This window comes from Chlorocebus sabaeus, chromosome 26 (genome assembly GCF_047675955.1).
Source record: "Chlorocebus sabaeus isolate Y175 chromosome 26, mChlSab1.0.hap1, whole genome shotgun sequence".
NCBI classification, from domain to species: domain Eukaryota; kingdom Metazoa; phylum Chordata; class Mammalia; order Primates; family Cercopithecidae; genus Chlorocebus; species Chlorocebus sabaeus.
Genome location: NC_132929.1, coordinates 5,278,908 through 5,306,082, shown reverse-complemented (window position 1 = coordinate 5,306,082; position 27,175 = coordinate 5,278,908).

The following is a 27,175-nucleotide window of genomic DNA, read 5'->3' as shown; positions in this document are numbered from 1 at the left end:
GAGCCACTGTGCCTGGCCTCCAGCAAACTTTTTAAGAAATGCGTCTAAGCTAGATGGTTCACAAGGTTGCCAGTTCATAGCTCACATGGAGCAGATAAGCAATTAAAAGTTTTGGCTTAAAACTTTTCTCCTGCTCCCAAAAAACAATAGGTGTTGTTGCTGTTGTTCTTGGTCAATAAATCACCTATAACACTAAGAAGGTAATAGGACATATCTGAGAACAATCTGTTGAAATGTAGCTGAGACTACAATCTGAAAAACTGAACAGAATTCCAAAAGAAAGCCGTGTTATTATAGCATAGTAAAGTGTAATATAAAGTGTACCGTGTGTCTGAAATTGAATGTGTCTGGAGTAGTTAGGAATTTCTATAGCTCCACCAACCCATTCCACCACATAATCATTAAGATTAAACTAGCTACTAAAACTTAACAAACAAGGAAAATGGAACCAACAGAAAACTATACTATGTTAATTTGTAGAGAAATTGTGTCCGGAATTGGTGGGTTCTTGGTCTCACTGACTTCAAGAATGAAGTCGCGGACCCTCGAGGTGAGTGTAACAGTTCTTAAAGATGGTGCGTTCAGAGTCTGTTCCTTCAGATGTTCAGATGTTTGGAGTTTCTTCCTTATGGTGGGTTCATGGTCTTGATGGCTTCAGGAGTGAACCCTCAGACTTTCACGGTGAGTGTTGCAGCTCTTAGGGCAGGGCGTCTGGAGTTGTTCATTCTTCCCAGTGGATTCATGGTCTCACTGGCCTCAGGAGGTAAGCTGCAGACATTTCCAGTCAGTGCTATGGCTCATAAAGGCTGCCAGGTTGCTGCTGGCTGGGGCAGACTCAAGAGCCCAGCTGGGTTCACCTAGTAGATCCTGCACCAGGGCTGCAGGAGGAGCTGCCCGCCCGTCTAGAGTTGCACCTGCACTCCTCAGCCCTTGGGCGGTGGATGGGACCAGGTGCCACAGAGCAGGGGGTGGCGCGGGGAGCTGGGGGGAGGTCTTGGAGGTGGTGGGCTGCAGGTCCCGAGCCCTGCCCCATGGGGAGGCAATTGAGGCCCTGCGAGAATTTGAGCTGGCGGGCTGGCAGTGCTGGGGAACCTCCGCGGCTGCTGGCCTGGGTGCTAAGCCCCTCACTGCCCTGGGCCAGCAGTGCCGGGCCACTCCAAGTGTGGTTTTTGCCTCGCCCTCCAGAACTAGCACTGGCCTGTGAGGGTGGCCCGCAACCCCGGTTCCTACCCAGGCCTCTCCCTCCACACCTCCCTGCAAGGAGAGGGAGCTGGCTCCAGCCTCGGCCAGCCCAGAGAGGTGCTCCCACAGTGCAGTGATGGGCTGAAGGGCTCCTCAAGTGCCGCCAGAGTGGATGCTGAGGCCGAGAAGGTGCGGAGAGTGAGGGCAGCTAGCACGTTGTCACCTCTCAAAATGATAACTGCATAGTTTCTTTTAAAGAGACAGACCTTATTTTAAGGATTTTTACATTGAAGAATTCAAAAAGCAGTAAATTTTTGGGAATTTGTTGATTTTCATTTAAAAGGAACTGCTGACAAAGATTCACTGGTAATAATCTGAACAAGTTGGAAAATACAGTCAACACGACTGAAACACTACTAAAATAATTTCAGGACATAGTTTTATTCGACAGAACAAAACTTCTCAGATGCTGTCCTTGATGTGAAAATTGACTGCTTCTTACTTTTCTAAACACATAGTGGTATAATTAACAATATTCAATTACTTCTGTTTTTTTCTGCTTACATAAAAATTAAAATAACAATTACAAAACTAATATATCTTCTTATTTCTTATGGATAAGATTTCAATGTTTCACTCAATAGTGGTGTGGTTTAAGATTTTTTTTTCATTTACAAGTTAAACCACAATCCACCCAAAGGGAACTGACAGTCTGTAGGCTCGTAGTGCAAATAAACACTTTAGGAATGCAGCAACTGACATTTCTAACCTACAAAACAGATACAATTCTTAGAAGATACATACAAAAAGCTCTACTAAGCAGATGGCCACAGAACTAGAACATTGATAATTTTACTGGCGATGTCAATAGGACTCCAGATATTTCCAAACTCAACTTGAACTCTCATCTTAGGCTTGTTTCGTATTTTGCTTTTCCAGTTTCACTAATGACACAAACATGCTATAAAATGAAAATCCAGAAATTCACATTAAAAAAGTATATTCTGAAATGAAAGGCAAGAACAGCATTTTACATATAAGAACACTGTTATGATTGGATTAAGAAAATGTGGCACATATACACCATGGAATACTATGCAGCCATAAAAAAGGATGAGTTCATGTCCTTTGTAGGGACATGGATGCAGCTGGAAACCATCATTCTCAGCAAACTATTGCAAGAACAGAAAACCAAATACCACATGTTCTCACTCATAGATGGGAATTGAACAATGAGATCACTTGGACACAGGAAGGGGATCATCACACACCGAGTCCTATTGTGAGGAGGTGCAGGGAGGGATAGCATTAGGAGATATACCTAATGTAAATGACGAGTTAATGGGTGCAGCACACCAACATGTCACATGTATACATATGTAACAAACCTCCACGTTGTGCGTATGTACCCTAGAACATAAAGTATAATAAAAAAATTTAAAAAAAACAAAAATAAAACAACAACAACATTGAAACTCAGTACCACCCATCTGGGACTTTGGTGTACATAGTTTGGGATGCAGCCTGGGCATCAGGGTGTTTGAAACCTGGTGATTCTAACATGCAGCCAAGATATAGAACTATCACTGCACAACAGCTAAAATGATATAACATGGGTTACATGTACCAATATAGATAAAGCTTTAAAAAATACGATGCTGAAGGAAAAGTCAGTTGCCAAAGGATATATATACAGTATGATGGCCTTTTTTTTTTTTTTTTTTTTTTGAGGTGGAGTCTTCACTCCGTGGCCTAGGCTGGAGTGCAGTGGCTTGATCTCGGCTCACTGCAAGCTCCGTCTCCCGGGTTCGTGCCATTCTCCTGCCTCAGCCTCCCGAATAGCTGGGACTACAGGTGCCCGCCACCGCACCCGGCTAATTTTTTGTATTTTAGTAGAGACGGGGTTTTGCCGTGTTAGCCAGGATGGTCTCGATCTCCTGACCTCGTGATCCGCCCGCCTCGGCCTCCCAAAGTGCAGGGATTACAGGCGTGAGCCACCGCGCCCGGCCAGTATGATGGCTTTTACAGAAAATTTAAGAGCACGAAATATTTTTTATATATATACATACACACACATACACACAGACAGAGAGAGAGAGAGAGAGAGAATGGATGCACACATAATTTTTTGTTAAAAAGCATGAGAATTAAAAACCCCAAGTTCAGAGTGCTGTTTAGCTCTGGGGAGGGAAGATGATGGCTAGGGCTGGGATGAGACTGGGAATTGGGACTGGAGACTCAGCTCCAGGTGATGGCTATTCGAGTTCCTTCTGGGTTGTTGATTCCCCCAACAGTGCAATAACAGATGCTCTGCAGCAAACACAAATCGAATGTGGGACAGCTCTTTTTCTTAACAGCAGCTGAAGTCCCCTCCCCACCCCATCCCATCCCTCATGCACAGTTTCCCTCTGGCCCCGGTCCTGCGTCAGGCTGCAAGCACTGTGCTTCTGTGGAAGGTGGATATTTCCCCTCCTGGGAGGAAACTGGCTCGGAGCCGAGATCTGGGCTAAGTTTAGGACAAGCCGTTGGGAATCACAACTTCTCAGCAAGGCCAAACGACTTTTTTTGTATGTGTCCACTTTCCACAGTGTAGAAAAAGCTCCCCAGGTGGAAGGAGCAACCGTTTGAGATCAAGGAGACCTGATATTACCTGGCCGTGTGATATTAAGCAAATCTCTCTCCTCTCTGAACCTCCGTTTCCCTATATATATATATATATATATATATCATGAGGTGGTTGGTATGTAGGAAATGTAAGTCCCTCTCTAGCCCCAACAGCTGAATCGTGATTGGTTTAAAATAGTGCTTCTCAATCCTAGTAATTACTAGAATAATCTGGGTTTTTTTTTTTAATAGTGACACCTGGGCCTATTCCTGGTAATTCTTATTTAGTTAATCCAGAGTAGGGTCCAGGCATCTGTATCTTTGTAAAGCTCTTCATGGCTGGTACGGTGGATCACACCTGTAATCCAAGCACTTTGGGAGTATAAGGTGGCAGGATTGTTTGAGATCAGGAGTTCAAGACCAGCCTGAGCAACATAGTGAGACTTGATACCTATTTTTTAAAAAGTAAAAATTAGCCACGTGTAGTGGTGCATGCCTATAGTCCCAGCAACTCAGGAGACTGAGGTGCAAGGATGGCTTGAGCCCAGAAGTTTGAGGATGCAGTGAGCTATGATTGCACCACTGCATTCCAGCCTGGATGACAGAGTGAGACCCTGTCCCTGAGAGAAAAATTAAAAATAAGATAAAAGCTCCTCTGGTGATTGTAATGTACAGCCAGGGCTGACGGCTACTGGTCTAGGACAATCAAGGCTTCTCAATGGCCTTTGCCTGAAACTCTTTTTCCCAGCCTCTTTTGCATCTGGGAGTAGTCATGTGATGTACTTCTGACCAATGCATGCAAGGACGTCTCCTGGGGCCTTTCTTGGAAAGTTTTCTGCTTCCTTGGGAAGTTCCTTGGGAAGTTTTCTGCTACCTGACAATGAGGTAGACGTGGAAGGTGCTCTTTCTAGCATCAGCTTCTTGCCCCTTCATCCTGTCTTGAGCATGGTTGAGCACAGGGACATTGCCTTTGGAGCTGTGGTAGCTGTCTTGGGATGAACCTAAGAATGTCAAGTCAACACATCGAGGATGACAGAGCGAAAACACAGGGAAGTCTTGGGCGCTTGATGAAGATGCTCACTGCTGCTTTCCTCTCAGAATCACCTACCTCCTGGCCTCTTTGTATGTGAGATAATGAAGTAAATTTATGCCAATCATTTGGCATAAATAAATCAACTTTCTTTTTTTTTTTTCTTTGAGACAGAGGCTGGAGTGCAGTCACGCGATCTGGGCTCACTGCAAGCTCCGCCTCCCGGGTTCACACCATTCTCCTGCCTCAGCCTCCGGAGTAGCTGGGACTACAGGCACCCGCCACCACATCCGGCTAATTTTTTGTTTTTTGTTTTTAGTAGAGACGGGGTTTCACCGTGTTAACCAGGATGGTCTCGATCTCCTGACCTTGTGATCCGCCCGCCTTGGCCTCCCCAAAGTGCTGGGATTACAGGCGTGAGCCACCGCTCCCGGCCACTCATAGGGAATTTCTACTTTGCATTCTGGTTTTTGATTTTTTTTTTTTATTTTAATCAGACAAAGCCTAGAAGAACATGTATATCTGAATCTGTATATTTCAACAGGTAGTTAAAATGGGAGAAGACTAGTTTTAATTCTAGACCTTTTAACTTCTTAATGATAGAGTTAAATTCATCTCAAGGGGAATTAATTTCTGAGGGATTCTTTAGGGGTCTCTGCATCTAACAGTGGACGGGCAGGTGTTCTCCAAACAATTCGGGCTAATTAGCGTTTTGTTGACTATGTTGAATAGGGAGCACTGGAAAAAAACACTTAATGGCCGTATAAATGATTATTTATAATCATTGGAATTTTCTTTGCCAGCAGCGATAACATGCACTGTGGAGAAGCATGAAAAAGGGAAAATGGCTTTCTTCCATGGTGATTACCTTGAGTTAACCTCTTGTAAGGAAGACAAAGCAATAAGTCAAATTGTGCATGATTCAGACTAGAATCCCACCTATAGCAGCTACCATATACTGAGAATCTGTTTTAAATCCTTTACATGATTTACCTGGTAGTCTCAGAAAAATCTTACAACATACACATATATTTAGTCATAAGAAAACTGACATTCAAGAGGATCATTAACTTATCCAAAGTCACAGAAATAGTCAAGTCCAACCCTTGGCTATCTTATTGCAAAGCACTTTGCTTTTCCATGACAACTTGCTACCTCTGCATTTATCCTGTATTTTCTAAGGACATTTTATTTATTGAAGATTTTATTTATGAAAATGGAATATCCTAGTGAATTGTATGGTCATTAATTTTCTTATTTCTAACTTAATGAAAAATCCTACCTTTACATTTCTTTTTATGAATCAATGCAATTTTGAGAATCTGCTATGTGCCAATCAGTGTCCAGACAGGCCCTAATAAAACAGGGTAATTAAAACAGGCCCTGCTCTCAAATAAAGGAATAATTGGCAGCATATTTTTATGTAAAATTTTTAACCTATTTCTGTTTGTTTATACTAATTATCAAGCTATATCTATCTGTTGAGTTTGCTACAGTTATGGAAAGTTAATTGACTTAGTGCATTATTAATAAACATAGGGTCTAATAAATTACTTCTGATCTTGAAATTTTGAGAGAATAAGGAAAAGAATATCACAGATGGCAGAAATCTCAGTATTAAAATTTGTCAAGAAGATTTGATGATATCAAAAAGAGAAGATTTTATAAAATTATCCTGAAATTATTTCAGCGTTGTTGATGATTTAAATTCATATTTGTTCATAGTATGTTACACAGATATTCTCCTCAAAACAAATTGGTAGTAACAAGTATTACATACAATTTGACAACCTTTATTTTTATTTTAACTTTTTAAATAAAGCACAGATTGCATTGCAGCTCTAGCATAACACTGAAGATACATAACTTACTATTAAGGTTGCAATATTTTATTGTAAAAAGTCAATTTATATCAAGAACGTATTTCATAATTTTTGCTTTGTAGATAAGAGTAATGGAGATATTAAACCAGTGCATATGACTTGCAAAGCTGTTTCCTCTTTGGTATAGATATTTCACACAAGAACACATCTGCTCTGTACCTGATGATCAATGACCTTTTGTTTTTTTTTTCTCTTTTAGACAAATACATCAGTTAAAAATGCAATTCAGTTTAGAAAAAAAACTGTTTTCATGTATAGTGCTCAATCTTAAGACATAGTAGCATATCAAAAGCTAATAATCAGATTTTAATAATTAAATTCCATCTTAATAGAAATTTGTATTTAAAATGCTTTAGGGGAAAAAGAGTAAGAGAGACTACGTTTTAAAATATGTCAAGTAGCACCTATACCAGCTTGCCTTTGGAAATTACACTACTATGAAGATAGTTACATGAAATATCTCTACTAAGTATGCCATAATATTTTGTCATATATTCACTTTTCTAAATCTCTGAAAAGCCTAAAAGCAACTTCTGGAAGCTCAAAAATTATAATAAAATGTGATTTCTGCTGAATTATACACAAAAGGCTGACATTATGGCCAGGCAGTCAAACCAGACTGACATGACAAGGGAGCTATAAATAAACAACAGTCTCTCAAAGTATTTAGAATAGGCCACATTGATTTCATCATAATGCAGAAATTTCTAGAACAATATCTTCATTTCAGCTTTTGTTTCTCAGAAGCTCAAATTAAAAATATATGCTTTATTCACAATCAAGGTTTTATTAGGAATATAAAGTATAGATATTGACAACATAAATCCAAAATAATTTATGTAAGACACTAATATTTTTGTTCCATCTCCCAATTGATGAAGCATATATCAAGTATATATCAGTATACTTTTCTATGACAGATTAAAAATAAGGCAAAGTGACACTGTACCTTTTCTCAATACAGTATTTTAATTTTAAAATTGTTATGAGTACTTCATATAGTTAGTTCAATGAATCAAATAATGACTTATGATTTTGAAAAAGAAATTCCAGCCACACGCTTTGTTCCTCACTTTCCACTTAACATCTTTAATACTTCCCCTTTCCTCAGAGCCTAAGGTAGGGTTATTATAATTTTTAAATTAAGTCAGTGGTCAAAGTTTACATTTTCATAACTATGTAAATACTGCTCACTGCTGAGCCGTATAGTCTATCACTTTTCTTTCTTCTGCAAATTTGTGTTTTGCTATTTCTTATTTTGAACTTTTTACAATTTACATCATTCTTGTGAGCTATATAATCATTATTTTTTCTAAATATTTAAAAAAACTTCCAAATCTATCAATATCATCAAAATGATCATTAAATACAAAGCTAAACTTTGTTACTTTCCCTGGTTACCTCTCTGGGAGGTAACATCATCCTGAGACCCTGGTTGGTTATTTTTCAGTGATGAGTTCCCAAGTTCTTTCTCTTCTTTTAGTTCTCTCTCTCTCTCTCTCTCTCTCTCTCTGTATATACATAGTCTCTAGTCAGTTCCCAAGAAATGATAATTTTAAAAAAATTTGATGCTTTTTATCTTTAACATGTCTTTATCTTATTCCATCTTTAGTAGATAAATGGGTATAGATTTCTAATTTAAGATCATTTTCTTCAGGGTTTTTGAAGTTATTTCTCTACTGAGTGGACATATGAAAATCCCTGGAAACCAAATCCTCACATACTTTCCTTTTGGGATATGTTTAGTATTTCTTATAACTGTTTTTTCTTAGTTTTATTAAAAATCTTAGGACTATTAAGTGTGTAAAGGACCTTTTGAATGTATCCTCAAAGATCTACATTTTTATAAATGTTCATGTGAATTTACCTTATACTCCCATTGCATTTGTGGAATTTCAAAATATTACAATAGTTTTATTTTTCTAATTATATATATATAATTATATATATATATATAAAGTGTATCTATATCTATATCTATATATACACTTTTTTTTTTTTAATGGAGGCTCGCTCTGTCACCCAGGCTGGAATGCAGTGGCGCGATCTCGGCTCACTGCAATCTCCACCTCCCAAGTTCATGCCATTCTCCTGCCTCAGCCTCCCGAGTAGCTGAGACCACAGGCGCCCACCACCATGCCTGGCTAATTTTTTTTTTTTTTCTATTTTTTAGTAGAGACTGGGTTTCACCATGTTAGCCAGGATGGTGTCCATCTCCTGATCTCGTGATCCACCCACCTAGGCCTCCCAAAGTGCTGGGATTATAGGCATGAGCCACTGCACCCAGCCATATTTTTGTTTTATGTAAGTATTGGTTTCATTCAACTCTTTTGGAGAAATCTCTGAGTATACAGTTGACCCATGAACAACACGGGTCTGCTTATACGCAGATTTGTTTTCAACAAAGGTTATACCGAGTGTGCTGGCCTCTCCTTCTTCCCCTTCCATCTTCTCCACCTCTTACTCCTCTGCCACCCCTAACACAGCAAGACCAATCCGTCCTCTTCCTCCTCGTCCTCAGCCTACTCAACATGAAGACAAAAAGGAAGATCTTTATGATGATCCACTTTATGAAAAGTAAATACAGTTTTCTCTTCCTTATGACTTTTAAATAATATATTCTTTTCTCTAGCTTAGTTTATTGGAAGAATACTGTATATAATACATATGACAAAATGTGTTAATCAGCTTTATAATATTGGTAAGGCTTCTCAACAGTAGGCTATCAGTATTTAAGCTCTGGGGAAGCCAAAAGCTATACCTTATTTATTACATATTGAACCACTGTATCAAAACATCACATGCCCCTCGTAAGTACATATAATTATCAGCCATAAGTATTAAAAATTTAAAAAATTAAGTTATACATGAATTATTGACTATGTTGGGGTTGGGGGCACCAATATAATTCAAGGGTGAACTAGATTACCTCTAGTGTTTGTTTTCGTGTTTGCTTTTGGAATTTTCTTCTACTTTACTGGTTATTACCAGCTTTCTTTTTTCTGTCTCTTTTGATACCTATCTTTCACATGATAGCTTTCCTCAGATTTCTGGTGATCTTTGGCTCTGTTTATATTTAAGAAAGGAGACCGTAATAGATAATGACATACCCTTTCTGAGACAAGAACTTGTAGATTGACAGCTTTACTTACGGGGCCACATTCCCTTCTGGGGATTACCATGTCACTTTCTGGAGAACTGTTCTTTGGTGCCCTCTAGATTATCTGGGGAATATTCACCTAATCCTATGGCCACGTTGGGTGACTGTTCTTTTGTTTGTATTTTGTTTTGTTTTTTTGAGTCGGAGTCTTGCTCTGTCACCCAGGCTGGAGTAAAGTGGCGCTATCTCGGCTCACTGCAAGCTCCACCTCCCAGGTTCATGCCATTCTCCTGCCACTGCCTCCTGAGTAGCTGGGACTACAGGCACCTGCCACCACGGCCGGCTAATTTTTTTTTTTTTTTTTTTTTTTGGTATTTTTAGTAGAGACGGGGTTTCGCCGTGTTAGCCAGGATGGTCTCGATCTCCTGACCTCATGATCTGCCTGCCTCAGCCTCCCAAAGTGCTGGGATTACAGGTGTGAGCCACCTGACCTGGCCGTTTGTGTTTTTTAATGACTGGCTGCAGGTCAATGGTTAGCAAGGCAAAGAAAGGGGCCTGGACAGCAATGTTCAATCTATAGACATTAAATCACTCTACCAAGTGGTACCTTTACTTACACCCTCCATTTTGGTATTTCCATGTCCAGAGACTTTACTGTTCAATGTTTTCCCATAGACACAAGATTCCTCCTCTGTTTCAGAAAGGGGCAGAAGGAAGACAAGGAAAGTATTTGATTACTCAAGGCTGAGGAGGAAACCTGGATTTAATGACTCCATGTACTGACTTTGAACAGTTTCTATTGCTTGCGGGTTTCTAAGGCAACTGGTCCCAGTTCAGAGACTTCCTGGGGCCTTCTAGTTGAGCATACAGGTTACTTCTATTAAAGTTCTCCTTGTTGCGGCCGGGTGTCGTGGCTCAGGTCTGTAATCCCAGCACTTTGGGAGGCCAAAGTGGGCAGATCACAAGGTCAGGAGATGGAGACTATCCTGGCTAACACGGTGAAATCCTGTCTCTACTAAAAATACAGAAAAAAAAAAAAAATTAGCTGGGCGTGGTGGCGGGCACCTGTAGTCCCAGCTACTCAGGAGGCTGAGGCAGGAGAATGGTGTGAACCCGGGAGGTGGAGCTTGCAGTGAGGTGAGATCGCGCCACCGCACTCCAGGCTGGGTGACAGAGTGAGACTCCGTCTTAAAAAATAAATGTTGCAGCCAGGAGCAGTGGCTCACGCCTGTAATCTCAGCACTTTGGGAGACTGAGGTGGGTAGATCACCTGAGGTCAAGAGTTCGAGATCAGCCTGGCCAGCATAGTGAAACCCCATCTCTACTAAAAATACAAAACAATCAGCTGGGCATGGTGGCCGGTGCCTGTAATCCCAGCTACTGGAGAGGCTTGGGCAGGAGATTCCCTTGAACTCGGGAGGCAGAGGTGGCAGTGAACCGAGATCATGCCACCGCACTCCAGCCTGGCCAAGAAGAGTGAAATTCCTCCTCCTCAAAAAAAAAAAAAAAAAAAAAAAAAAAAGTTCTGCTTGTTGCTCGGTCGCTACTCTGAGTGTCTCATCTGCTCTGTTCCCATTGTCTTTTGCAGTTTATTTCTTGGTCGACTATGTGCCATTTTTGTGTGTGGTTTTTTTTTCATTTATTTATTTATTTATTTATTGACGGAGTCTCGCTCTGTCCCCCAGGCTCGAGTGCAGTGGCGCGATCTCGGCTGGGACTACAGGTGCCCGCCACCGTGCCGGCTAATTTTTGTTTGTTTGTTTTTTGGTATTTTTAGTAGAGACGGGGTTTCACCGTGTTAGCTAGGATGGTCTCGATCTTCTGACCTCGTGATATGCCCACCTCGGCCTCCCGAAGTGCTGGGATTACACTCGTGAGCCACCGCGCCCGACCAGAAACTAGACGCCCAAAGTGCTGGGATTACAGGCGTGAGTCCCTGTGCCCCGCCTTTTGTGTGGTTTTCAGGAGTTAAAAGAAGAGAAACTATGTCTGACTAGTCTGCCATAATTACTCAAAAGTTGTAATATTAAAATTGTAGATGTATAACTAATTGAGCAAATTATAGAGAAGAATCTGAAAATTTTAACATGGAGAAAGGATATATATCCAGACACACAATTGTTCTTCTCTTATATAGTCCCTCGAAAATTGTGTCAAAGTTTAAATAAAAATGAACCGGAATGTATTAGTGTGTTTTCACACTGCTATAAACTACCTGAGACTTGCTAATTGATAAAGAAAAGAAGTTTAATTGACTCAGTTCTGCATGGCTGGGGAGGCCTCCGGAAACTTCCAATCATGGTGGAAGGCAAAGGGGAAGCAAGGCACGTCTTACACTGTGGCAGGGGAGAGAGTGAGGAAGGGGGGAAGTGCCACCTTCTTAAGCCATCAGATCTTGTGAGAATTCACTCATTTTCCCACCAACAGCAAAGGGGAAATCCACCCCCATGTTCTGTTTTGCTCATTTATTTGAGCAAATGAGAATCCCAAGAACATGGCTGTTTTTTTTTTTTTGGCTCATTTCTGTTTTGCTCATTTATTTCTTCTTACGTTCTTGGAATGAGAATTCACGCATAAGTTTCACGCAAAACGCTTCTTAGAGGTAAGGCCAGGCTGAAAACGAAATACCCTTTACAAAACGTTTTGTTGACTTAAGAAGGTTTTATTGTTGTTGTTGTTTGTTTTTTGTTCCTTAAAATTTTGATCTTGTATGAACTGCAAATGTGCTATTATCCAAGCTGGCTTTTGTTAAATATAAAAAAGCTAGTTTCTGGTCAGGTGCGGTGGTTCATGACTGTAATCCCAGCACTTTGGGAGGCCGAGGTGGGCATATCATGAGGTCAGGAGATGGAGACCGTCCTGGCTAACAGGGTGAAACCCTGTGTCTACAAAAAATAAAAAAAAAAAAAAAAAAAAAAAAAATAGCTGGCGTGGTGGCGGGCGCCTGTAGTCCCAGCTACTCGGAAGGCTGAGGCAGGAGAATGGCGTGAACCCAGGAGGCGGAGCTTGTAGTGAGCCGAGATCGTGCCACTGCACTCCAGCCTGGGCGACAGAGCAAGACTCTGTCTCAAAAAAAAAAAAACTAGTTTCTTAGAAACTTATCCTTTTTCCCCAATTTGTACCACTACCCAGAGTCATAATTATACTAAATGAAGCATCCAAAGTTTATGAAAAAAAAATCAGTAAGGTTTCTTTTCCTTTTTTTTTTTTTTTTTTTTGAGAGGGAGTCTTGTTTGTATTTTTAGTAGAGACGGGGTTTCACTGTGTTAGCCAGGATGGTCTCGATCTCCTGATCTCCTGATCTACCCGCCTTGGCCTCCCAAAGTGTTGGTTGGGATTAGAGGTGTGAGCCACTGCGCCCAGCAGGTTTCATCTTTTTATATCATATGCTGATCACTTGAAACATCTTTCTATGATAAGAAATCTAACCCAACTGTACAACTAGTTTTGTTGCAAACAAATGGTAAGTAAAGCAAACTATAACAAATAGTATACAAAAGCAAAATTATTTCCCTAAATAGCTAGTTATAAATCGTGCTGCTGATACAAGACCCCTGAAGCTGTTTTAAGGATGAAGTTCTACTGTCCCTAATAAAAAAGCACAACTGTGAAAGAATAGTTGAACCCTGATGTTAACTCAAATTTATTTTATCTCCAGAATAGGGTGGGAATATTTTTGGCTAAAATTACTAGGGTGTAGCTAAATGATTATCGTTTCCATGTGTTAAACACCAGAAGAAGAAGCTTTTCAAGCTTACTAAGTCCAACTTTCATAAAACAGAATTGCTTCGAGGTCGGGTATAAACTCATTTGTGCCGTTAATCTTCATCATAAAATAAAACTGTCATTTTTCTTTTTAGCTTCAGCAACAGGTTCTAATTGTCACATTTCCTGTAAAATAAATCTCTTATGAACAAAGTAAAATATGAATGAAATAAAATTATATTCAGGATTATAGTCCTCATAAAAGTCTATAAATACCCCATAAAATATTTTTCAATAAGTTTAAAATAACTTCATTTTGTGTAAAGTATGAAAATATGTTCTGCAGCCCATTATCTGGTACATACTGATATTTGCAAAATTATTATGATTTATTTGTTGAATGAATACATGCTATTTTGCCATAAAAATGCTAAATATGATATATTTGAGAAATGGTTTTAAACTATTAATTAGCAATGCTATTAATATTTGAAATTCTTGAAGTCCTATGATAATAATTGGGAAACACTTAAAATAAAATATTCTTAAATCAGGGAATATTCTCCAACTGGAATCAAATCATGAAAGAAAACAAGGGAGGATTGAGGAAAAAAATACAAACACACACCCCACAGAAAAACAAAGGTGGACACAAGAAGACATTCCTGACAAACTTTAAGGATGGAAAAATAAATAAATAAACAAATAAATACATAAAACAGTGAAAGAAGTAGAAGAAATTGGCCGGGCACGGTGGCTCACACCTGTAATCTCAGCACTTTGGGAGGCCACAGCGGGTGGATCACGAGGTCAGGAGATCCAGACCATCCTGGTTAACATGGTGAAACCCTGTCTCTACTAAAAATACACACACACACACACACACAAAAATTGGTCGGGCATGTTGGTGGGCACCTGTAGTCCCAGCTTCTCACGTGGGGGACAGAGTGAGACTCCATCTCAAAAAAAAAAAAAAAGAAATAGAAGGAATTGTTTTGTGTCTGTGTGAACTGGCTTCATTTCTTAGTTTTCCTCTAACATTCTTGATACTTTTGAATTATCATTTTCGTCTTTGACCATCTGTTGTCTCTGCTTCAGTGTTTTTTCTTAATTTACTGTAATTAAACTTCTCTAATTTCTATTGTCTCAGTTTATGGGCATCTCTGTATTTAATCAACAATTTCAAATGCATCAAATAAGTAGTCCAATCACTCAACTGTAAAAAAATTTTAAGGTATTTTTATAACCAGTTATTTAGTGTTATTTTTGCCTCCCATCTTCCCATTCTAACCTGGTGGATTCAGTGATGACAACAGTCCTGTCTTGTGCTCTGAGGGCTTTTGTCACCTTGTGACACAGTGGCACATGATGCCTGGAGATTATGGAATTGATCAGAGATGCCACAGGAAGATAATTACTTTGCTGCAAAGGAAGTGCTGCTACACTGCACAGGTTAGTCTTGGGAAAACAGAAAGAGATAAGAAGGTTCCCACCAGCAAAAGGTCAAGAATCCAACTCATTCGCACTCAACACTCAAATATCATGCAATGCATAAAAACGTCTCGGCTTAACCGCTGCTACAGTTAGATTATAACTGGATAATACTGACAGTGAAAGTCTATTCTATTGTCCAAGATTATAACTTAAATGCATACTGTCATTGTTTCTCTAGGAAGTTTAAGGAGCTAAGTCTTATTGTCAAGAATATAATTGTCCTTGAGTGGTGCCAAGAAATGCAGAGGGAGCCTGAGAGCTGGATTCTAGTGATTCTTTTTTTTTTTTTTTTTTTGAGATGGAGTCTCACTCTGTCACACAGGCTGGAGTGCAGTGGTGTGATCTCGGCTCACTGCAAGCTCCACCTCCTGGGTTCACGCCATTCTCCTGCCTCAGCCTCCCCAGTAGCTGGGACTGCAGGCGCTCGCCACCACACCCAGCTAATTTTTTGTATTTTTAGTAGAGACGGGGTTTCATCGTGTTAGCCAGGATGGTCTCCATCTCCTGACCTCATGATCCGCCTGTCTCAGTCTCCCAAAGTGCTGGGATTACAGGCTTGAGCCACTGCGCCCGGCCTCTAGTGATTTTTTACAATGAACAAAAGTTGCATTGTACATAGTGGAAAAAAATAGGAAAGATGTATGTATAATGCTGGCATGCATCCTGCCCAAGATGAATGAGGAGAAAAGGTTGGATTCTGGGGTATCATTTGTGGACATAACTTTAGGGCTTAAATAGCCTCCAGATCCCCACCAAATGCCTAAGCTAGTGAGAGCAAAGTTGAAGTCACGGGAGCTTAGGGAGAGGAAGTGGCCACGTGGGAGAGGGCGTTGGGTAAAAATAGGATCCTGTCTTGATAAATTGATTTTCACCCCTACAATTCCTAAGTCTACGTTGTTATTTATAGTAATGCCTCTTAGCATCAACACCATACACTGCACATAAGACAAAGCGATAAAAAGCTGCATCAAAGTAAAGCACATTTTCAGAAAAAGCTGTCTGATTGGCCAAAATAATGGAAAAGTTCTAAGAAATTAGATAGATTTCTAAGAAATTGGATAGCATTCCACCTTTGGGTTATTTCTCAAATATATATGGAGCCAAGCAGTATGGAGCGAAGTTTATTAACTAGCAAGTCCTCTAAAACAGACATCAGGGACTTCAAGCTTTCGCCGTGAATGGAGTGACCACCCGTCTCCTGTTTGAACAGAAGGCCGCGTGTTTTCCATCCAGACAGGGTGAACCACAAAGGCCCTGAACTGAGCTACGTCCCTCCCCAAACAGAGGAAATGCGAGTGTTTCTCTCTGGGGAAATACACAACCTCCAGCCCTCACAAAAAAGGCTTATGAACAGTGACATTAAAGATTCTGCAACAGAAATGTCAACATATGAACAATCAAAACCTCATGTAAACATATAAACAGAGATTTTGATCAGATTTTACTGTCTCTCTCTCTTTTTTTTTTTTTTTTTTTTGAGACGGAGTCTCGCTCTGTCGCCCAGGCTGGAGTGCAGTGGCACCATCTCGGCTCACTGCAAGCTCCGCCTCCCGGGTTCACGCCCTTCTCCTGCCTCAGCCTCCTGAGTAGCTGGGACTACAGGCGCCGCCACCATGTCCAGCTAATTTTTTTTTTTTTTTTTTTTTTTTGGTATTTTTAGTAAAGACAGGGTTTCACCGTGTTAGCCAGGATGGTCTCGATCTCCTGACCGCGTGATCCACCCACCTCGGCCTCCCAAAGTGCTAAGATTACAGGAATGAGCCACCGTGCCCAGCCTTTACTATAAGTTTTCTAGAAACAAACTCTCCCATTCTTTGCTGATTGTCTAGAAACACCTTTATTTTCCTTTCACCTTGGAGAGATGTTTTAATATCACATGAGCTTTCAGATTAGGTGTTATTTTCTTTCACACTTTGAAGATGTTAAACCATTGCATTCTGATTTCAATTTTGTTTTACTATTGAGAAGTTGATTAGTTTTATTACTGCTTTTTTTTTTTCTTTGTGAAAGGAGAGGCTTATTTCTGGCTGCTTCTATTATTTTCTCTTTGATTTTGATTTCACCAGCTTTACCGAGATTCACCATTGATGTGGTTGTCTTTGTATTTATTCTGCCTGAGAGTCATCGAGATTTTCTTTCTGTCGTTTGATGTTTTTTTTTTCTAATAAGTTTTAGGAAATTCTAGTCAAATGACTGGATGGTAAAGGAGTGGCATAATCAATTGCTAGAGATTATTTTGGTTTTAAAGTAAATGAAAAGTGTGAAAATATTAGTAAATTATTAAAGTAAAAATTAAAATATCTGGGTTCCACATCCAGTTTGTCATCAAGTAGTTATATGGGGGTGAATATTTAAGCTTTTTGTATTACCTTGCTTGATTTCTAAAATCAAACATTGATTGCATGATTGTTAGTCTTTCTGCCGGTTCTAATGTTTTATAATTTTTTTCTTGTAAATTAATAATGAAGGGGTATAAGTTCTCTTGAAAAGTTGGCATCATACTAACTTTAAAAAATATGCTTCAGGAAATGCTATCATAAGAGATAATGGAATTCATTTGTCTATTTTTGTCTCAGCATTTTTTCAGTAGAAAGAATTTGTGATAATTTAGTTTATATCATTATTAAAGATGGGGAAAGGATTATACTAACTCAAGTGACCTTCAGGTTCTCAGACCCTAAGAACCCAATACAGTACAATGTTTTGTGCTTGACTTTTTAAAATATTGCACCACATTTTCAATAAATAAGCAGTGAAACTGCCTGTGGCCCCGGAGAAAGATTACCATCTCTTATTAGAAAATCTTAGGTTCTTAATGACCATATTCTCGAGTGTGCTAGTGTGCAACCATTTGTCTGTTCTAGTTACAACATTTGGTCTAAAAGCACTGCATCAAAACGATAACGCTTCACATACTTCTGAATTATAACCCTAGTCTATAGTAATTGCCTATTTGTTTCCCACTCACTTGATTAGCTGTCCTTTAGCATTTTTCTCCTGTTGACTGCCTCACTAATCTGTCTGAATCTATAAACCCTAATCAAAATACCAAGCACTTTGAATGTTAAAAAAATACACAACATGGCCTGTTTCGCATGCTAAATCTATCTCCACTGGAAGCATTAGGTATGTGATCTAGATACATTATTCCAGAACTGAAAGTAAAGAGATTATACTGGCCTCTGGAAATGACCAACCACCAAGCTAAAGTTACAGTATTTCCAAACCATCATTCTTAAAATGAAGAAATCATAAATCACTTTTACATTCTTTAGTTCATCTAGAATCATGTGACTTCATGTTTGAGATTGACTTCTGACATAATCTAGTCCAAAATCTTTATCGTATAAATGAAGACCTAAGTGTGTAACTGACTTTCCCTAGACAGCACAATTAGTTGGTGATAGCACCAAGGATTAAAATTTAAGTAGTCTGATTACTAGTGTAATAATCTTGCTACTTCACAATGTTGCCAAAGTAACTTCCGTGAAGTAAATATCAGTTTCTCCTATTACTGTATTTTATTGACATCAAAGACTCCATCAGTTGTCAGATGTATTATTACTTCATGTACACTAAAGAACATTCCTGGCGAGGTTTGACGTGATGTCTTAATAATAGTTCTACATAATTTAGTCATTTAAGATTCATGTGTTCTTGAATTTCTTTTGTCTCTTTCAAGACATCTAGCAATCTCCCCCCGCATTAGTTGCATTGTACCTGGATCAGTAACCTAGCATAGCTTCATCTGCTTGTGGGAATCCTGCTATCTTCGGTCTTCTAAAACACTTGGGTTTTGTTCCAAAAGAAAAAAAACAGAATGGAGTTCATTCTTTAGATGCTAAATATTTGTTTCAAAAATATCAAATGCATGCATCACCTCTGTGTTCTAGTAACTTTCTGCAAAGACAACATTTTTTTTTGTTTTCATGCTGAACCATAGTGTAACCTATTTTGAAGATATCTTCTACGACAGTTGAGCCCAGCACTTGTAGTATTAACCATGCACACCATCAACTGAAGTGACAATGTGCCGTGGCTGCTACTTGGCCAACAGCAATGTATCAAATACTAGATTTAACCAGGTGTCCGAGTTGTGACTTAGAACTGATGAAATAAGGCCGGGCGCGGTGGCTCAAGCCTGTAATCCCAGCACTTTGGGAGGCCGAGACGGGCGGATCACGAGGTCAGGAGATCAAGACCACCCTGGCTAACACGGTGAAACCCCGTCTCTACTAAAAAATACAAAAAACTAGCCGGGCGCGGTGGCGGCGCCTGTAGTCCCAGCTACTCGGGAGGCTGAGGCAGGAGAATGGCGGGAACCCGGGAGGCGGAGCTTGCAGTGAGCTGAGATCCGGCCACTGCACTGCAGCCTGGGCGGCAGAGCGAGACTCCGTCTCAAAAAAAAAAAAAAAAAAAAGAACTGATGAAATACCATTTCAACCATCTCATCCATCATTTTATGTAGTTAAAGTTACATCGTTGTCCATAACATGAATATCTTCTTCTCTTCAAGAGTAAAAGGCATAAATAATGGCATCTCAAACTTTTGAAGAATAAAGATCGTGAATAACCCCCCAAAGAAGGTCAGTTTTTTTTTTTTTTTTTTTTTTTTTTTTTTTTTTTGAGACGGAGTCTCACTCTGTCGCCCAGGCTGGAGTGCAGTGACGCGATCTCTACAAGCTCTGCCTCCCGGGTTCACGCCATTCTCCTGCCTCAGCCTCCTGAATAGCTGCGACTACAGGTGCCCGCCACCACTCCCGGCTAATTTTTTTTGTATTTTTAGTAGACACGGGGTTTCACTGTGTTAACCAGGATGGTCTCGATCTCCTGACCTCATGATCCGCCGGCCTCGGCCTCCCAAAGTGCTGGGATTGCAGGCCTGAGCCACCGTGTCCAGCCCAAGGTCAGTTCTTTACCCTTGGCATTCACTAAAGTCCAGAGATGATGACGTTCAGTATGTACTTAATGATAGGCAAGATGAAAGACTAGAAAGAGAGAGAACGCGTAACCTCCCGTGTGTGTGTCTGTGTGTCGCTCTCCCTAAACTCTTCCCATTTATTCCAGGAAAAGTGTCCTGAATTCTTCAATTTACATACACTTCTCATACTCCAACCCTGAGGTCAGAACAGGAGCGAGCATCTTTTCCCATGAAGCCAGCTCCACAGTTACACAGTTAATTGATTTAATGATGCCACCTGACCAGGGCTTGTCCAATCATTGTACCTAATTCTTTAGCTACAATGACTGGTCTAGCTTTGAGCATATGACCTAATCCAATCCAATTTGAAACTCCCCCAGGGTTTTACAAAATGAAACTAAAAGCTGGAATTTTTTTCCTTTCTCCTTAGATAGGTATGAGGATATAAGCACTGATAATGTCTGAAATCATGCTTTTAACCTTGCCAAAAAACAGTCTGAGATAATTTGTTCAGAACATAACAGAAAATGAGAGGTAGAATCTCAACTGTTCTAATTTTCTCTTCCCTCTGATTGAGGCATTCTGTAGTTTATGTGAGCCAAATAACTCCCTGTGTTGCTTAAGTACATTCAAGTTGAATGTCTTGCATTTACCACCAAAAGTGCTCTGGCTAATACAGTTATTGAAAAAAAAATGTGCTTATCAAATGTTTATGATTAAGGGTAATATAGCGATAATTACTTTGTGTGACAGCAAATGACAATCACATCAAGTAAGAGCACAATAGGATTCACAGATGTGAATAAAACACTCATTGAGGTTGATTCTTTTTCCTCTTAATTTTATTCTGTTTTCTTTCTCATCTGCAAATAATGGATCCTAATATATAGTCCACAGTGAAGGTATTAACCAAGCGTGTTTTAGGAGGAAGAGCCTATGGCACGCATCACATACCTTCTGAACATTGTCATGTCCTGAGCATCGCTCTGGAGTCAGAGATACGCATTATTTGCATCCCAAATACACAGGATGGACTCTGCAAATTCAGGCAAGGTGCTTAAACTCTCTGATCATCAGCTTTTGTTTTGTTTTATTTGTAAAATGAGGATAATAATCAGTACTTCAAAGGTTGTTATGACAGTAAATTGCCATAAAGAAGTCATGGTACTTAAATGGACTCCATAAACTATAATAATTTCCGTTATTCTTCCTCCTTTCTTTCCTTTCATTCATATAACAAAGATGTATTAAGTTACTGTTGAGTTTCTGCTATTGGCCAGTCACTGAGTTCTCCGTGGTACTAAACACCAGAGATTCAAAAAGAATGTTATTTCTCTTCCTCTTAAAATGTATATAGTTGGATAAGAGGTAATAAATAAGTAAAAATATAATAGTACATAACTACGTGTGCAATAAAAAGCTGTGTAGATTATAATGGGAACAGAGAAAGGAGTGGTTAATCTTCCTGGCCAATAAAAGCCTCTTGAAAGAGAATGTAGGGTATATGTAATTTAATTACGGAAGTATCAGAAAGGATGCAGGATTTCTGGGGCAGAGTTGAATGAGCGTAGCCACTTAGATCCTGCCTAAAGAGTGGCAACAGTTCCTTAGAACACCAATAGCAGTGGATATAACTTTCGGATTAATTTGTTTACAATGATAGTAAAATGGTATAAAGTTTACATTTCAGAATTTAAATATAATCATTCTTAAGAGGTATTTTATCATTTTAATCAAATCTGGAGTTAGTTAATTCTCTCTTATCTATTATCCAATACAGATTTCTCTGTTATCTATTATCCAATATAGGAAGCTGCTCTGGGGATTCTTCTTTACTGTTAGTTACATGTACACAATAAAGTGAATACTGTTATTGTTTCGCAGTACTGGAGATATTGAGTTCAGAATTTGCACTGTTTTGTGATATAAATGCAAATATGCTAGTTGATTCCATTTTGAGTTATGAACCAGTAAACTGTTCTTGTTTTTATTAGAAAAAGAAAATATTTTATTTCAGTGTAGAATTTTGTAGGCAGAAATTTAGTTAATAATATTCTTGAAACTTCTACCTCTACATAATATGCAATATGTTTTTCTTTTTTATTTTCATTTATTTGAGACAGAGTGTCACTCTGTTGCCCAGGCTGGAGTGCAGTGGCGCCATCTCAGCTCACTGCAACCTCCACCTCCCAGGTTCAAGCGATTCTCCTGCCTCAGCCTCCAGAGTAGCTGGGATTACTGGCGCCCACCAACATGCCTACCTAATTTTTGTATTTTTAGTAGAGATGGCGTTTCACCATGTTGGCCAGGTTGGTCTCGAACTCCTGACCTTGTGATCCTCCCGTCTCAGTCTCTCAAAGTGCTGGGATTACAGGCATGAGCCACCGCACCTGGCTGACTATTGGTGAAATTTTAATGGGGGCTTGAGAATTAGATGCAAGAATATGTTAATAATTTTCTGGTTTTGTTTGTTGTATTGTGCATGTATTGCATGTGTGTGGGGGGGAGGCACACATATTACTGTAATAGATTTGTAATATATAGAATTATATATCTGTATATACACATATAGACACACAATTGTGTTTGTAGAAAATATATATGAAAGGAGAGTTTTTCAACTTTGGCACTATCGCTTTTCACATTGGGCCATTTAATTCTTTGTTGTGGGCATTTCCTGTGAATTGTAGGATGTTTAGCGACTTGCTTTGCCTTTAATAACTAAATGACGGTAGCACCCTCCTCACACCATTCCCCAGACTAACAACTAAAAATATCTTGAGATATTATCAGATGTTTCGTGGAGGGCAAAACTCTCCCTGGTTGAGAATCACTCTACTACAGTATTTGGAGATGACAGAGCATCGGGTTCATTTCTATATGTTGTTCAAATATCTTTCAAAGTTGAATGTAAAATTAAGACATTTTCAGAAAAATTAAATGGGCTAATTTGTCACCAGCAAATCCATACTACAAAACATGCTAACGGTAGTTTTTTGGCCTGAAGGGAAATAACATCAAATCTAAACTCCAAATTAGAAGAAATTAAAAGCATAGAAATGATAAGTATATGAGTAACAGGAAATACTTTATCTGTCAATTTCATTGAAGGGAAACTGAGTATTTAAGTTGAAAAAGATATCACTTTATTGTGGGGTTTATGATGTGCACAGAAAAATTTATACTAAAAAAATCACAAAAGACAGAGGGGAATAAAGGAAATGTTATGGTCATCAGTTTTTGTTGTTGTTGTTGTTTTTAATAGACTTTCTTTTTTAGGGCAGTTGTAAGTTCACAGCAAAATTGAAAGAAACCTACAAAGATTTCTCAGACATCATTGTGTTCACACATGCACAGCCTGACCCTTTGTGGTCATTCTCCTGTGGAGTGTCACATTAGTTACTGCCGATGAACCTGCATTGGCATATCCTTATCACCTAGGTCCATAGTTTACACTAGGGTTCACTTTTGCTGTCATACGTTCTATGAGTTTGGGTAAATGCATATACCAGTATCGTATCATGCAGAATACTTTTCTGCCCTAAAAGTCCTCGGTGCCAATGAATAGGATAGGTGGAGCACAGATCACGTTTTAGTAAAATGTTGCCTTGTTTTGATTTGACAAAGTAGCCATCGCTATCCATCACTGGAGAGAATGTAAACATAGAAAAAGGATTTTTCACGTTGTATATGAAGTTTTTTTTACATTATATATGAAGTTGTAAAAAATTACCTGTAAGTAAAATGTAGATTAGTTAAGCATAAGTTGATGATGATTATCATACAATTAACTCAATACAAAAGCAATGCAACTAACTCATCTATGCAATTTAAAATGAATACTTAAAATGCAATTAAGCAAAAATAAGAGAAGAGAAACAAACAGATTGTACAGTTTTTAAAACTGGCAACACCTTTCATTTAACATATTGATGAACTAAATCATCCAAGTAAAGGCAGAGATCGTCATATTAGACATCTAATGTCTACCAGAAACATACATTAAACATAAAGACACAGATAGGTGAAAAGTCAACCTATAGGAAAAGATAAACCATATACACAGCAAGTATTAGGAAGCTTGTGCGGCTGTATTAGCAAAATGCAATGTAGACTGGAAAAGAGGGTGCATTATAAGAGAAAATGGGGGCATTTCATAATTTATGAAATAACCAATTCATCAGAGGACAATAATATTCCAAAAGGGACACCCACTTAATAATAAAGCCTCATAATTCATGAAGGAAAGTAAGCAGAACTGAAGGGAGAAATGGATAAATGACAATAATAATTAAAGATGTTAACATCCCTCTGTTCATCACTGATAGAACAGTGAGACAAACCAATCATATGGCTATAGAATATTTCAACTTCATTATAAATCACCTTGATCTTATTGACATTTATAAAAACTACACGTAAAATGCTGAATATACATTGTTTTCTTATGTATTGAAAGCATCGCCAACATAGGCCAAATGCTGAATCAAAGAGTAAGTTTAAATGAATTTATGTTTTAGATTTTATAGAATATATTCTCTGATCACAATAAAATTTAATTTGAAATCAATGACATGAGATACACAGGAAATCCCCAAATAGTTGTAAATAACATGAAAAACTATTTAACTAACTCATAGTTCACAAAAGAAATCAAAAGATAATTTAGAAAAAATATAATCAAGGAAAACAGTATATTGAATAAACATCTGCACCTAGATGTTTATTTCAGCAGTATTCATAATAGCCAAGATATGGAATCAACCTAAGAGTCCAACAACAGACGAATGGTTAAAGAAAATGTGGTATATCGGGCAGGCACGGTGGCTCACACCTGCAATCCCAGCACTCTGGAAGGCCAAGGTGGGCAGATCACTGGAGGTCGGGAGTTCAAGACTAGCCTGGCCAACATGGCGAAACTCCATTTCTACTAAAAATATAAACATTAGCTGGGCATGGTGGCACATCCCCAGCTACTTGGGAGTCTGAGGTGGAAGACTCACTTGAATCCGGGAGGCAGAGGTTACAGTGAACCAAGATCATGCCATTGCACTCCAGACCAAGACTCCATCTCAAAGCAAGAAAGAAAGGAAGAAAAGAAAAGAAAAGTTATACATACATACATACACAATGAAGTACTATTCGGCCATAAAAGAGAAGGAAATCTTGTCCTGCACAGCAACATGCATGGAAATGGAGGATATAATGTAAGTGAAATGAGTCAAGAAAAGAAAGGTAAACATTACAGCTTCTCACTCATTATGGAAGCTAAAATATTTTGATCTTATAGAAGTTAAAACAGAGGATGCTAGAGGCTGGGAAGTATAAGAGGAAGGAAGGGATAGGAAGAGATTTGTTAAAATATTCAAAATTAAAGCTAGATAGGAATAATAAGTTCTAATGCTCTATACCACTATGGTATGACAATAGTAACAATTATATATAGTTTCGAATAGTTAGCAAAGGATATTGAATGTTCCCAAAACAAAGAAATGATGTTTGCAATGATGGATATGCTAATTACTATCATCTCATCAGGGTAATTAAATATATACACTGTGTGTATTGAAACATCACTATGTACACATAAATATGCACAATTATGATGTGTCAATTAAAAATAAAATTATAACACACCTACATATTTGTGGTGCAGAGTTAAATTGAGAGAGTAATTTATTACTTTAACTTCTTATATTGGAAAAATACGTAGGTTTAAAAGTCAATTAAAAAAAACAAATTGAAGCATAATTTGAAAAAAATAAAATAATAGGGGTAATGAAAGAAATGAAATTGGAAGTAAATAGTAAATTCACAAAGTGAAACAAATGTTACTTTGAAAAGATCAATAAAGTTGTTACATACTAGTAAGACCAAGAAAAAAGGACTGATGAAAGAAGAAATATCATTACAGAGCCTCTGTATTTAAATCATCATTATTATGAACAATTCCATACTCACGAATTTGGCAGTTTAAAGTTCTTAAAAGAGACAAATTAGCAAAGCTTATTTAAGAATAAATTGATAATGTGATTTTTTTCTGTATCTATGTGTATCCTTATATTCTAGGTTTTCTAATTTATTGGCCTATGGTTGCTCATAGTAGCCTTTAATGATCCTTAGAATTTCAACAAAGAAATTAAGAAGAAATTGAAAAATGTATTGAAGCCAATGAAAATGGCAACGCAGCATACCAAAACCTATGGGATACAGCAAAAAGCAGTAGTAAGAGAGAAATTTATACTTACAATTTCCAAGATCAAAAAAAGTGAAAAACCTCAAATAAACAACCTGATGATACCTCTTTTTTTAAGTTCACTATAAATTTTAATCTATGATATAAATATTACCTAAAGATATAATTGAACATCATGTATCAGAAAATAAAACATAACAATCCAATGCAATTTTGTAAATACCTCCATGACACAAGGATTATTTTCCTCAGATTCAACCTTGTAATTGTGTTTTATTTGTTTTCTGAAAATCACACTTTATAAAGAACACAAGTAGAGCTTGTTAAAATGATTGTCACAGATGTTCTGTTTACTATTTCAGAAAACACCACATTCATTCATTCCTATAAATTTTATTCACTAATTATGAAGAATAAAATAAAATATTCCATGCTTGTCATGAAACAGCGGTTTCTTCTTCTAGTCTAATCAGGGAACTAATAAATGCTTAGTTCATGGCAAAACTTCCATTTGATTTCCATTGACTTAATTACTTCTTAGGGTCTAGCCTCATCAATGGAGAAAAAGCACTTTTTTCTTCAGGCAACAGCACATTAACAGCACTGAAAAAAAATAAGGCAAATTCAATGGTTGTCAGCATTGCTTTAGTAATTTCGAGACTATAAATAAAACTATAACCATAAACAAAAAAGTTTACTAATATCTTCTTTTCAGGAGAGTGATACATTCTGAAGGTTTCTTGTTATTCTATTGAATAGCAAGGACTTCCAAACTTAAATGTCTTCAGGCTGAAAATTAGTTATGTTCCTCAGATTTTAGCCTTATTAATGAAATTCCAAAAGTATTATAGATTCAATTTGTCTTGAAATTATAAACTTCTAACAGATATTTTTCAAAATACATGCCTTCAAACAACTTAAATGAGAAAATAATTCATTCTTAATAATACCTGACAGTTCGTCCCTTGCTTCCCAGATGTCAAACGTGAATTCAAAAAATAGGTCTTCCTGTTCACAAAATAGGTTTTCCTGTTCAAGAAATAAAGTTTCTGCCCTTTTA